Raw genomic sequence first — 12,415 nt, 5'->3', positions numbered from 1 at the left:
ACAAATAAAACATTATTAATGTCAACACTGGAATACGAATACCTAGTGGTTGCATTCCCAAAGAGGAAATTCATGTGTAACAGAATTATTGTGCAAATTAAATGAATAACAGCAAAAATACCTATGTAGCCTGGCGCTAGTTGAAATTAATAGCCTATTATGCTGAATAAAGCAGCTGATTCGCTCTGCGTCCATATATCGCTCATATCATATTTGAAGTAATATCACACCAACCGTATTTTTAATACTTCCTTATGTTGTAGAATTGCTGTCAGTTATGTATTTCTGTAGGCTACAGCAGCGGTCGTGAAATGCAGATATTAACACAATTGTATAGTCCAAACTAGTCCATCAAGCCACGCGTCGTCTCAGGAAGAATTATTTTATAAAAGGCGCAGCAGTTACAATGTAGCCAGATAATTTACATTTCCTGAAGTGCTCCGCGGCGATCAAATGCTCAAATCCCAGTTCAAAATGTACGCACCGTGCAGAACAAAACAATGAACACTCACCGCCGCTTTCTCCCGAACTAAATGGCGATGATGTTTTGTTTATTTCAAAGCTCCCATCTGCATCTGAATGTACAGTAGACTATATGCGTCACTGACTTCCGCGTTAAAATGGAGTGAAAAAAATAGGACTGGTAGAAAAAAAACGTCGTTAAAGGGCAGGCGCTTCAGCAGAGAAGGCGTCAACTCATGTTGCATTGATTGATAAGGGCTGGTCATATTAATGTTGAGATATTTTCATGATGATGATGATAAGGATGATTTTCGTTGACTGTTAAAATGTACATACACCTGAAAACTATCCACACTGACTAAGCAAGATATTATGTATTCATTATACAGTATGTTTCTTCTTCTAAGACATAATCAATACAGACCATGACTAACCTGACAATGTCACATGTTATTCTAAACCTATCCACCTAAAGAGAGTAGCTATACTGAAGAGTGAGTGAATAACCCTCATCTAAAACTTTATCCCTTGTTGACAGAGAGCTCTTGCTCCGTCTCTGTGAGGCCTGTCACTGTGTTTGATGTGATTACTGATTCCCAGTCTGTCTCTGTGTGGTTGGGGGCTGGGGCAGGACAACAGGGCTTCTGTGTGTGTCTGGAGTGTGTGGGCACCTCACGGGGACCAGCGGATGCCAAAGGGACGCGCGTGTCTGGGCCACTGAGTGAGTGTGTGTACGTGTGTGTGTGTGTGGAGTGAGTGTGTGCGTGCGTGCGTGCTTGAGAGAGAGGGGGAAATAGAGAGAGAAGGAGAGAGGGAAAATGAGGGAGAGAGAGGGAGAGTGAGAGAGAGAGTCATAATGACAGAGAGAATGAGAAGGAGAGAGAGACAGCATGATTAAAAACAGTTATTGTTAAGGACAGAAACAGTGAAATCCAAAGATTTATTTCAACAAGCTATCTTTCCATTGAGGGCCTCTTACCTCTCGCTCTCTCTCTCTCTCTCTCTCTCAGACCAAATGGATGACTGCTGTGGCATATCAAACTGTTGTGGTACACAGTATGACTGTGGTATGCCAATGCTCTTATGTGCTTATAAATCCAGTGCACTTTGAGATGGACTGAGGCGTGGATTCTTCTGAGCGGTTCCTTGTTTTTCCCTGTTGAATGAATCTGGCAGAGGCATAACAGTCATGTGTACCACAACAATTTGATATGCCACAGCAGTCATCCATTTGGTCTGAAGGGCAATGGGGGAGAGAGGGAACAGGAGAGGGAGAGGGGGGGAGGGGGAATAAGAGAGGGAGAGGGGGAGGGGGAAAGGGGAGGGAAAGGGGGAGCGGGCGAGGGAAGGGGGAGCGATAACAGTTTGAAATAAGAGTATATACTCTATATACTATGTCTCTTGTGATTATGTTGAGTTGTCAACCATCTACACACACATCTACACACACACACATCTACACACATGTCTACCCACCCATCTACACACACACATCTACACACACGTCTACACACATATCTAGACACACACATCTAGACACAGGTATCTACACACATCTACACACACACATCTACACACATGTCTACACACACATCTAGACACACATCTACACACACGTATCTACACACACACACACGTATCTACACACAGGGATCTACACACAGGTATCTACACACACACGGAAACCTTCACTTTGTCTTTGGGTATTGTTGTGATGTGGTTAGGCTAGGATAAACCTGTCAGACAGGTTGTCCCCCCCCCCCACATTTCACTTCCTCCTCACGTTAATATCTGACTCAGCAGAGCATGGCACATTCATTCCACAGAGGCACATTATCAATGTGACACACACACACTCACACACACACTGCCACATTATCCCGGTGTCATTGTACATTTCTAATTCACCGTTAAAAGAAAGGAAGACAGCTTTTACAGCCTTTGTGTGTTCCGTCTGTTACAGCCAGTTAAGAGGAACTTGGCACAGTCATATGTTTGAACAATTCAGAAACAGAAAGTGGAATCGAACAAATTCCTGTGTGTCAGTAAATAAACACTGCATTTCTCAGGCGTGGGTTAGCAGCAGGGGATTCTGGGGATGTTGATACATAAATGGAGACTCATTGACAGTATTTTGTCCTTTGGCACTTGGATGAGTTAAATCAATTATGGCTGTCTGTGGCCTACTCCAGCCAAGCACTCCTATCTGCCTGGCCGTGCCAAACCTGGGAGCACTTGTCAATTCTCTTGACTTCATTTAGCTGGCTATTGACTTGATGTCAAACAATGCATGTATTGCTTTATTCTCAGGAATAGATTTCTATCAAACTTGTTGGTCTTTTGAGAGGTATGATCAATACACTACGTTGGAGGATATTTTTGGCTGTGATTGTTACATTTTCTCTAAAAGTTGGAGGGAATTTGAAAGTGTGAAGATATAATTACAGAATTCTACTGAACAATAGTTGTAACTAGAACACCAATTGGTAACACTTTACTGAAAGCCTGCAGGTATAATGCATTATAATACAGATACATTATAAGTCTTCATGAGCCTTATAATGATCCTTTTTTACACAATCAATAAAGTAACGTCACCCCCACAGAATGTTCTCTATGCAGGCGGAAGGGGCCAAGAAATAGGGAGAGGGAATAGGGAGAGGGGTACGGAGGGACAGTTGTCTCAAATTCCAGCTGCCCTGCTTGAGGATATGTGATTCAACACATTAAAGATTCTGAGTGTCAGAACGAGGCGCTAAATGAGGAAAATAGGACAGCAAATTCTAATGTTATGGCTGCATTACCCATTTCAAGTCCTCGGCCAGAGTTGAGCTCTTCAAACAGGAGGAGGATGTTAGGCAGGGACAAGAGATTGGTGTGAGTGTGTGTGCCTGTCTGTCTGTCTGTCTGTCTGTCTGTCTGTCTGTCTGTCTGTCTGTCTGTCTGTCTGTCTGTCTGTCTGTCTGTCTGTGTGTGTGTGTGTGTGTGTGTGTGTGTGTGTGTGTGTGTGTGTGTGTGTGTGTGTGTGTGTGTGTGTGTGTGTGTGTGTGTGCGCAAGGGACAAGAAGGAGAGACTGTGGTCCATTGTCACTGCTGATGCCTCTTAAAGGCCACTGATTCTGAGGTCCAATACTAATGAGCACCTCACTTTCTTCCTGCTGGACATGTAGACTATAAGAGCTGGTTCTGTGAACTACGCTGGGATGGTGAGTAACCTTTGTTCCACACCTGAACATTGTGTTGCTCGTGTTAGCTCCCACTCAGAGCTGACATCTAGGTTTTAGCTCAGTGGGCTAGCATAATCTCAAGTTCTGCAGAAAACCCTGGCCAAAATGGAGAAACAACTGAATTGTCCAGATCTTTCATAACAGTGTGGATGAAGGAGAGTAGACAATAGGAGACAAGCAGAGGAGACAAACAGAGGAGATGAGGAGAGGAGACAATAAGAGGAGATGAGGAGACAATGAGAGGAGATAATGAGAGGAGAGGAGGAGGGGAGACAATAAAATGAGATGAGGAGAGGAGATGAGGAGAGGAGACAATGAAAGGAGATGAAGAGAGGAGATGAGGAGATGAGGAGAGGAGCAAATGAGAGGAGCTGAGGAGCGTAGACAATGAGAGGAGATGAGGAGAGGACATAATGAGAGGAGATGAGGAGAGGAGACAATGAAAGGAAAGGACTAGAGGAGGCAAATCATTGCTTCTCGACTGCCAAGGCAGTCTGTTAACAGTGAAGTGAATGCACTTGTGCTCCACTTCTCCTTTCCTGGTGTGTTCTAATATGAGTATTACAACACAGACAATAGTCTAGTTGAATAATTCTAGTCACCATATAGCAGGTAGCTTACTGGCTGTTATAATGTAACAAATACAAGGATTTTCTAAATTAACATAAAATGAAGAAAAGTAGCGTACTCACTCACATAACAAATGTGTTTGCTGCGTACATCCTCGAACAGATTGTCTATCTGTGAGAAGCTACCCAGGAAAGGGCTGAAAATAGCCCATATTAATATATTGTATGTAGCCTTAGAAAAAAGGTTAATGAACTCAATAACTTGCTAACATCAGATAATATTCATATATTAGCCATTTCTGAGACTCACTAAGATAATTCCTTTGATGATACAGCAGTAGCAATACAAGGATATAACATCTATAGAAGAGACAGAAATGCTTATGGGGGAGGTGTTGCTATATATACTGTACAAAAAATATAAACGCAACATGCAACAATTTCAAAGATTTTTGTGAGTTACAGTCCACATAAGGAAATTAGTCAATTGAAATAAATAAATTAGGCCCTAATCTATGGATTTCACATGACTGGGCAGGGGTGCAGCCATGGGTGGCCCTGGGAGGGCATAGGCCCACCCACTTGGACGCCAGGACCACCCACTGGGGAGCCAGGCCCAGCCAATCAGAATGAGTTTTTCCCCACAAAGAGCTTTAATACAGACATAAATATTCCTCAACATTTCTGGGATCTTTTATTTCAGCTCATGAAACACGGGACCAACACTTTAGATGTTGTGTATATATTTTTGTTCAGTATTTATTCAGAGCCATTTCCCTGTAACGCTTAGAGAAGATCTAATTTCAAGTGTTATTGAAGTGCTGTGGTTGTGGATTCATCTGCCCCATCTAAAGCCTATTCTTTTGGGGTGTTGCTATAGGCCACCAAGTGCTAACAGTCAGTATCTAAATAATGTGTGTATCAAGGCACAAGGCGAGACCCAAATAAAGACACAGGAGGCAGATGGTTGGAGTCTTACAATGTTTATTAATCCAAAGGGGTAGGCAAGAGAATGGTCGTGGACAGGCAAAAAGGTCAAAACCAGATCAGAGTCCAGGAGTGGCAGACAGGCTCGTGGTCAAGGCAGGCAGAATGGTCAGGCAGGCGAGTACAAAGTCCAGAAACAGGCAAGGGTCAAAGCCGGGAGGACTAGAAAAAGGAGAATGCAAAAAGCAGGAGAATGGGAAAAACGCTGGTTGACTTAGAAACATACAAGACGAACTGATACCGAGAGACAGGAAACACAGGGATAAATACACTGGGGAAAACAAGCGACACTTGGAGGGGGTGGAGACAATAACGAGGACAGGTGAAACTGATCAGGGTGTGACAGTGTGTGAAATGCTTGATACTGTATCCACATACACTACCGTTCAAAAGTTTGCCGTCACTTAGAAATGTCCTTGTTTTTGAAAGAAAAGCAATTTTTTGTCCATTAAAATAACATCAAATTGATCAGAAATACAGTGTAGACATTGTTAATGTTGTAAATGACTGTTGTAGCTGGAAACGTCTGATTTTTTATGGAATATCAACATAGGTGTACAGAGGCCCATTATCAGCAACCATCACTCCTGTGTTCCAATGGCACGTTGTGTTAGCTAATCCAAGTTTATCATTTTAAAAGGCTAACTGATCATTAGAAAACCCTTTTGCAATTATGTTAGCACAGCTGAAAACTGTTGTTCTGATTAAAGAAGCAATAAAACTGGCCTTCTTTAGACTACTTGAGTGTCTGGAGCATCAGCATTTGTGGGTTCGATTAGGGGCTCAAAATGGCCAAAAACAAAGAACTTTCTTCTGAAACTCGCCAGTCTATTATTGTCAGGTGACTCTGGGATGCTGGCCAGAAAGACTAAATCAACTCCATCTTTCATCGAATCAGGTGGCTTATTCATCACAAAACCCTTTGATGTTGGCAATTATTTTAATGATTACTTCATGGCCAAAGTGGGCAAACTTATGCAGGAAATGCCAACAATGAACAGTGAGCCATTTTATTCATGAATAAAAAAAACTATAATGAAAGAAAAGCGTTGTAAGTTAGAATTTTATAAAGTTAGTGTGTGAGAGATGGAAAAATTATTGTTATCGATCAATAATGCCAACTGACATGGAAGCTACTGCCAAGAGCGTGCAAACTGTCATCAAGAAAAAGTAGCTACCTTGAAGAATCTAAAATCTAAAATATATTTAGATTTGTTTAATACTTTTTTGGTTACTACATGATTCCATATGTGTTATTTCTTAGTTTTGATGTCTCCACTATTATTCTACAATGTAGAAAATAGTAAAAAAAATAAAAATAAAAACCTGGAATGAGTACCTGTAGGTGTGTTCACATCTGGGGAAGGGTACCAAAACATTTCTGCAGCATTGAAGGTCCCCAAGAACACAGTGGCCTCCATCATTCTGAAATGGAAGAAGTTTGGACCCACCAAGACTCTTCCTAGAGCTGGCTGCCCGGCCAAACTCAGCAATCGGGGGAGAAGGGCCTTGGTCAGGGAGGTGACCAAGAACCCAATGGTCACTTTGACAGAGCTCTAGAGTTCCTCTGTGGAGATGGGAGAACCTTCCAGAACCTTCCAGAAGAACAAACCAGCACTCCACCAATCAGGCATTTATGGTAGAGTGGCCAGATGGAAGCCACTCCTCAGTAAAAGGCACATGACAGCCCGCTTGGAGTTTGCCAAAAGGCACCTAAAGACTCTCAGACCATGAGAAACAAGATTCTCTGGTTTGATGATACCAAGATTAAACTCTTTGGCCTGAATGCCAAGTATCACATCTGGAGGAAACCTGGCACCATCCCTACGGTGAAGCATGGTGGTGGCAGCATCATGCTGTGGGGATGTTCTTCAGCGGCAGGGACTGGGAGATTAGTCAGGATTGAGGCAAAGATGAATGGAGCAAAGTACAGAGAGATCCTTGATGAAAACCTGCTCCAGAGCCCTCAGGACCTCAGATTGGGGCGACGGTTCACTTTCCAACAGGACAACAACCCTGAGCACACAGCCAAGACAACATAGGAGTGGCTTCGGGTCAAGTCTCTGAATGTCCTTGAGTGGCCCAACCAGAGCCTGGACTTGAACCCGATCAAACATCTCTGAAGAGACCTGAAAATAGCTGTGCAGCAACGCTCCCCATCCAACCTGATAGAGCTTGAGAGGATCTGCAGAGAAGAATGGGAGAAGCTCCTCAAATACAGGTGTGCCAAGCTTGTAGCGTCAAACCCAAGAAGACTCGAGGCTGTAATCGCTGCCAAAGGTGCTTCAACAAAGTACAGAGTAAAGCGTCTGAATACTTATGTAAATGTGATATTTCAGTGTTTTATTATGAATAAATAAGCAAACATTTCTACAAAACAGTTTTTGCCTTGTCATTATGGGGTATTGTGTGTAGATTGATGAGGGAAAAAAACTATTTAATACATTTTATAAGACTGTAACCTAACAAAATGTGGAAAAAGTCCAGAGATAATTTACAAAGGCACTGTACGTGTCAGCAACCACAGCTAATGACGTCACTGAAACCCTTAACAAGGAGTTGCAGTCAGTTTTGGAATGGGTGGCTAGTAATAAACTGGTCCTGAACATCTCTAAAACTAAGAGCATTGTATTTGGTACAAATCATTCCTTATGTTCTAGACCTCAGCTGAATCTGGTAATGAATGGTGTGGCTGTTGAACAAGTTGAGGAGACTAAATTACTTGGTGTTACCTTAGATTGTAAACTGTCATGGTCAAAACATATAGATTCAATGGTTGTAAATCTGGGTAGAGGTCTGTCCATAATAAAGATATGCTCTGCTTTTTTGACACCACATTCCAAAAAGCAAGTCCTTCAGGCTCTAATTTGGTCTTATCTTGATTATTGTGGTCATGTGGTTAAGTGTTACAAAGAAAAAACGAGTTCAGCTGCAGCTGGCCCAGAACAGATCGGCATGTATTGCTCTTCATTGTAATCAGAGGCCTCATATAAATACAATGCATGCCAGTCTCTCTGGCCTAAGAGTTGAGAGACTGTTTCTTATAAAAAGAAATGATGCAGTCAATGTGTTGAAATATCCATATTGTTAGCATAGTCAGCTTACATACAGCTCTGACACACTTACCCCACCAGCCATGCGACTAGGGGTCTTTTCACCGTCCCCGAATACAGAGCAAATTCAAGAAAGCGTACAGTATTATATAGAGCCATGATTGCATGGAACTTCCTTCAATCTCATATTGCTCAAAAATGAACAGCAAACCAGATAATACAAACTGATAAAGCAATACCTCACAGCACAATACCTCTCCCCCATTTGACCTAGATAGTTTGTGTGTATGTATTGATACTGTAATGTAGGCTATGTGTGCCGTTTTTAAAGGTATGTAGTTCTGCCAAAAGGCATATTAATGTTGATGTTTTGTGTTGACCCCAGGAAGAGTAGCTGCTGCGAAAGCAGCAGCTAATGGGGATCCTAATAAAAAACTGAAAACTCAACACCAACTAGATTTCAATCGATAGAGAATGTTTCCTACTTTATCAGCCATGTGAATCCATTTATGGAAACAAATGGCCTTTCCCTCATTTTCACATGAGTGAGATTTGGAGCGGTGTTCTACCTTTCCCACGGTAATCCCTCCTATTTAAATAGTGATTTTGTAACAATAGCAAGTTATATGATGTGAGGTTCACAGGTCCTTTCCTTTTCTCTTGCCTAAAATCGTCTCGATTCTATTTCTCTTACAGACACACACGGCTGTGACAAGTCATTGAGGTCAAGAGTGTATTACGGAGTTCTTATATCCGCAGATAAGCTCTAGACCCTGTAATGAGATGGAGTCTGAGTACAGAAACCTGTTCCTAGCCACTGTATCTCTACTCCAAGCCAAAAGGCATATTGCTGAAATCAGTTTCCTGAATGAGTTGGGACTTATTCCACTTTGGGTAAAAGTTTCCCATAATCACAGATCTAGGATTTGTTTTACCCCTCTCAAATCTTAACCTCAATCATTAGGTGGTAAACACATAACTGAGTTTGGATCACGATGTCCTCCTGTCCTCTTGGATCACGATATTACTCCTGATCTGGGTCAGTGCTAAAAACCTGATTTCAGATTAGAAATCTATATTTGCTTATGGATCTCAGTTCAAGACAGTACGGCGAAACAATGGTCATTAGTCTAATCAAATCAAATTGTATTTGTCACATGTGCCGGATAAAACAGGTGTAGACCTTACCGTGAAATTCTAGATGCGTAATGCCTGATCTATACTATAGGGCCAAACTGAACCATTCTCTGCTACGGTGGATGCGGAACCAGGCCAGCCCAGTACAGCTTGGCTCTATAATGTGAATCAGGCACAGCAGTACTGGGCCTGAGAATACAGTTTTGTGGTATCCAATTGGTAGTTACATTCTTGTCCCATCGCTGCAACTCCCGTACGGACTTGGGAGTGGGGAAGGTCGAGAGCCGTGCGTCTTCCGAAACACAACCCAGCCAAGCCCTACTGCTTCTTGACACAACCCCCGCTTAACCCGGAAGCCAGCCGCACCAATGTGTCGGAGGAAACATCATACACCTGGTGACCGTCTCAGCGTGCACTGCGCCCGGCCCGCCACAGGAGTCGCTAGAGCGCGATGGGACAAGAACATCCCTGCCGGCCAAACCCTCCCCTAACCCAGACGAAGCTGGGCCAATTGTGCATCACCTCATTGGTCTCCCGGTCACGGCCTGCTGAGACAGAGCCTGGACTCGAACCAGGATCTCTAGCGGCACAGCTAGCACTGAGATGCATTGCCTTAGATTGGCAGGATGAACCCTTTAAGAAACACCATCTCCATATCAAGGTGTGCTGTAATATGTTCTCCTCTTGACTGCTCTTCCTTCCTCATCAGAATGATTAATAGAGCGAGAGAGAGGTCTTAAATTCCTCATGTTAAAGGGATACTTTAGGATTTTGGCAATTAAGCCGTTAATCTACTTTCCCAAACAGATTAACTCGTTGATACCATTTTTATGTCTGCGTGCAGTTTGAAGGAAGTTGCTAGCTAGCATTAGCGCAATGACTGGAACTCTATGGTAACTTCTAGCATGCTGATAGATACCATAGATTTCCAGTCTTTGCGCTAACGCTAGTTAATATTGGCTCTCAAAACTACCTTTAACTTCTTTCATACTGGATGCAGAGACATAAAAATGGTATCCATGAATTCATCAGACTCTGGGGAAGTAGAGAAAGGGTTGCATTGCCAAAATCACAAAGGAACCCTGTAATAAAAGCCAGGATGTTGCTAAGAAACTACAGGAGTGGCACATCAGGTGGGTCTGGGCAGGGGGAGTTCTATGTGACATGAATCAGTTAATGATTTTCTGTTCTATTTAACAATGAAAGACATTGCCAGTCTCTGAAAAGGAGTGTACTACATACTGAATAGGAAACCATTTCAAATTTGCTTAAAGATCCTATAATTCACAGAATATAGGATCTCCCTGGGCTACTGTCAGGGTCTGAAATGTAGAGTACTACTTCTGTCACCCTGTTCGCTATATAGTTTCTATACACGTGTTTTGTTGATGCTTATGGACCGGTGATATCAATTTCCCTCCTTGGGATCATTTGGGTTCTACTGCAATACTACTACAAGTACTGCACTATTAAAGACCAGAGCCCAACACCCTGTTCCCAGTCGTGCACATCTTTTGACCAGTGCCCTAGTAACTAAGCCTTGACTGAGTCAGAACGACCCATAGGGAAGGAGCCTATCTCCTGTTTCTGTAGCTTGAGGCAGCTTGATGTACAAGTACCCCCCTGGACAAGGATGCTAGTCTGTTGCAGGGCATTAACCCCAATCAATATCCCTAATGCCGAGTGCCAAGCAGAAGAATCAGGTCCCATTTTTAGTCTTTGGTATGACTTGACCAGGGATCGAAACACCAACTTTTCAATCTCAGAGCAGACACTAACAAGGCGACTGAGTTGGTCACCTAGTAGCTAGTGAACTAGGATAACTAGAGAATACCTGTCAGAGCCCATTTCGTAGGCAATCATCCTCGTATATCCCAGAACGTTCAGAGGGACATTTTTAGAAGAGAAGAGGCATGTGGAGGACAGAAGGTCCCTTTAGTACTGTAATGCTTGAAGAACAGAATGCCTCTGGGTTGTACTGAGGACAAAACAAAATACTTACAAGATCTCTCAGAGGAGGGTAATAATAGTAGGCTGAGGGAAAGAGGTATGCTAAGTACAGTAGTGATGAGGTATGCTAAGTACAGTAATGATAAGGAGGTATGCTAAGTACAGTAGTGATAAGGAGGTATGCTAAGTTCAGTAATGACAAGGATGTATAGTAATATAATATGCTATTTAGCAGACGCTTTGGGTGGCCCTGGGAATTTAACCAACAATCCTGGCTTTGCAAGCACCACGCTCTCCCAACCGAGAAAGTACAGCAGATATATGGACGGATATTGGAATTCACATGCCGTTATTATCACGTAAAATGAACGTGTGAAGGTCTTGAGCTACGTCCAAACGTATAACTGCTGAACTTGTAATGCTTACGTTCACATTAGGCATTAAAATTCCAGTCAGACAACTGACCAGTTCGTGTATAAAAAAAAACCACACTACTCATTCAAACATGTTAGCAAACACAAACACATTTTATTAGATTATCTCCTTCCTCCATTACTGTTACGTTTTCTGCAACAGTTGTGCAATTAGTAAATTATACAAAATCATGTTTTTTTATGGCAATTGGCAGCCACAAACTGGAATTCTATATGACCGCCCCCTCCTGCATTACCAAAGTATAGCTGACAAACGTACATAAATTATACAATTTGCATACTTATGTGAAAGCTAATCTTGAATTAACATGAAAGTAATCTGTTTTATACACTGAACAAAAATATAAACGCAACATGCAAGATTTTACTGAGTTACAGTTCACAAGGAAATCAGCCAATTAAAATACATTCGTTAGGTCCTAATCTATGGATTTTACATGACTGGGAATACAGATATGCATCTGTTGGCCACAGATACCTTAAAAAAAAGTAGGGGCTGGATTAGAAAACCAGTCAGTATCTGATGTGACCACCATTTGCCTCATCCTTTGCATAGAGTTAATCAGGCCTGTGGAATCTTGTCCCACTCCTCAAAT

General features: G+C 42.4%; 1 protein-coding gene across 7 annotated transcripts in view; it reads right to left on the bottom strand.

Annotated features, from left to right (window-relative positions):
* LOC123723767 (E3 ubiquitin-protein ligase MARCHF8) overlaps positions 1 to 636 on the bottom strand; it is a 157,263-nt gene extending 156,627 nt beyond the window's left edge. For 5 of the 7 annotated variants that reach the window (XM_082964889.1, XM_082964890.1, XM_082964891.1 and 2 more), the window contains exon 1: positions 513 to 636. The gene's annotated coding sequence lies outside the window, so the exon portion shown is untranslated. The other 2 variants (XM_082964885.1, XM_082964886.1) reach the window with 2 other exon arrangements.
* Between the last annotated feature and the right edge of the window lie 11,779 nt (positions 637 to 12,415).

This window comes from Salmo salar, chromosome 18 (assembly GCF_965601325.2).
Source record: "Salmo salar chromosome 18, fSalSal1, whole genome shotgun sequence".
Classification (NCBI taxonomy): domain Eukaryota; kingdom Metazoa; phylum Chordata; class Actinopteri; order Salmoniformes; family Salmonidae; genus Salmo; species Salmo salar.
This window is presented reverse-complemented; position numbering and strand designations above follow the sequence as displayed.